Source organism: Syzygium oleosum, unplaced genomic scaffold, assembly GCF_021117445.2.
Source record: "Syzygium oleosum isolate NSW1041296 unplaced genomic scaffold, Sole_v2.1 Sole_v2.10, whole genome shotgun sequence".
NCBI classification, from domain to species: domain Eukaryota; kingdom Viridiplantae; phylum Streptophyta; class Magnoliopsida; order Myrtales; family Myrtaceae; genus Syzygium; species Syzygium oleosum.
This window is the reverse complement of record NW_026607494.1, coordinates 615141-617211: the sequence shown is the minus strand read 5'-3', so window position 1 is coordinate 617211 and position 2071 is coordinate 615141.

The following is a 2071-nucleotide window of genomic DNA, read 5'->3' as shown; positions in this document are numbered from 1 at the left end:
TTCTCTAAGAATGAGTTTGTTTTGGTGAAATTATTTTCTGGGAAAGTGTTTTCCGGATTTTTATCCGTTTGGTTGTCCGAAAATGATTTAGTCAATCGAAAACACTTTCCAGTCAAGGAAGTCATTCATGTATAAATTTAGGAAAGTGAATTTCCTACTTTAAGAGATGAAAACACTTTCTGAAATTGATTATCTTAAATTTGTTAATATTTTATTTTTCTCTTCTTTTTTCTTTTTTTTCTTTTTCCTTCTTCCTCCCTTTGCCGGTCGCCAGCCCTGGCGGCGGCCAGCCGGCGACCGGCCACAAGCGCGGGCCTGCTTGTTACTGGCCTCAGGCGAGGCCGAGCTCGCCAGCCTCAGCGCAGCAAGCTTGAGTCTCACTGGGATCTGGCAAGCTCGATCTCGCCGACGTTGTGCGAGGCCCGACCTCGTTGCCCCCACCTCGCCTGGACCTCGCCGCCTCCACCTCGCCTCGACCTCACCCGAGGCCGGCAGGCTCCATGCTCGGCAGATCCAAGCGAGCTAGGGCTCAACCGAGGTCGGCGAGCTCGGGCTCGGTCGAGGCCGGTGGGCTCGCAACTTGCCTGAGGCCAGCGAGCTCAAGCTCGCCTAGGGTCGTTGTCGGGGTGTCGCCGGCCGGTTGCGGCGGAGGAAGGAGGAGAAAGAAAAGGAAAGAGAAGAAAAAAGAAAAAGAAAAGAAAAAAATAATTAAAAATTCGAATTTTTTAAAATAAAAATAATTTAAAAAAATTGATTTTTTTTTTTTGCCTGAGATAAAGTCATGAGATTGAAATCATTTTTCAATAAAATCCAAACGTCAGAAAACAATTTCGATCACATATTACCAAACGAAGGAAAACTAACCGTTTTCCTGAAAAATGCTTTCCGAAAAATCATTTTCCTTTATCATTAAGTTTTCGGCGAAACAAACACACCCTAAAAGTACTTTCAACCTTTTAAAATCAATTTCATATGGTCGAAAGGACGAAAATTGCTAGTAGGGTCGGCAAAATGGGTCATGTACCCATTTTATAACTCAGTTTTAGGAAGCCCATATCTATTTGGGTAACTCACTTATCTCAAAAATGGGCTCAAATGGGTTAGAGAATATATAATGCCCAAAAAACGGGTTAAAATATGGGTTACCAGCTGACCCATATTTTAACCCATATTTTCTAAACCCACGACCTACGTTACCTGCTCAAGCACCCATCCACGAACGACGCTTCGCTCCCAACCTACGCTTCTTGTTGGCCGCTCGCCGCGCTTCCTTCGCCGCTCGTCGCTCGCCGCCTTGGCCGCTTGCCGCGCTTCGCCGCCACTCGCCGCACTTTGCCGCTCGTCGTTCGTCGCCCTGGCCGCGCTTCGCCGCCACTCGCCGCACTTTGCCGCTCGTCGTTCGTCGCCTTGGCCGCTCGTCGCTCGTCGTTCGTCGCCGCTCGTCGCTCGCCGCGCTTTGCCGCTTGTCGCTCGCCGCCCTTCACCGCTCGTCACGCTTCGCTTCGTCTCCGTTTCCCTCCTCTTCACCACAGGGAGGAAGAACTTACTTCAAGTGCTAGGGTTTCGGCATGCTCACGAAGGTAATGTATTCGTTCGGATTTTCATGGTTTTTCTTGGGGGTTTTTGTGTTTGTGTCTGCTCGTCGCCCTGCCACCATAAGTTCTATGATAGTGTCCTAAAATAGTCGAGAGGGTTGATTGTGATAGAATAGAGGGTGTTCCATGGCTGCATCTTGAGTACTGCATCTTGTGGGTTTTTCGTTGACATGGTATGAGCTATACACATGTTGCGCGACTTAAGCCAGATTCAGGGGAAGCTCAATTGATTGACCCATCTGCCTATGACTTCATGTGTGATTAGATGCTATGCTTATTTGGTGTATCTTCTTGTCTACATACTATGTTTCATCCTATCCAGTGCATTACGACACAAGGGATACTCAGAATTGTTGTACTGGCTTGGATTTTCAATTTGAAGCAATTTTTCTTATGTGCTTACTAGCTGTGCGAGGCTGCTCGGTTGTGTACGTATAGTTGCAAATTGATCTGTGGAAGTAGTGTGCATTTTGTCA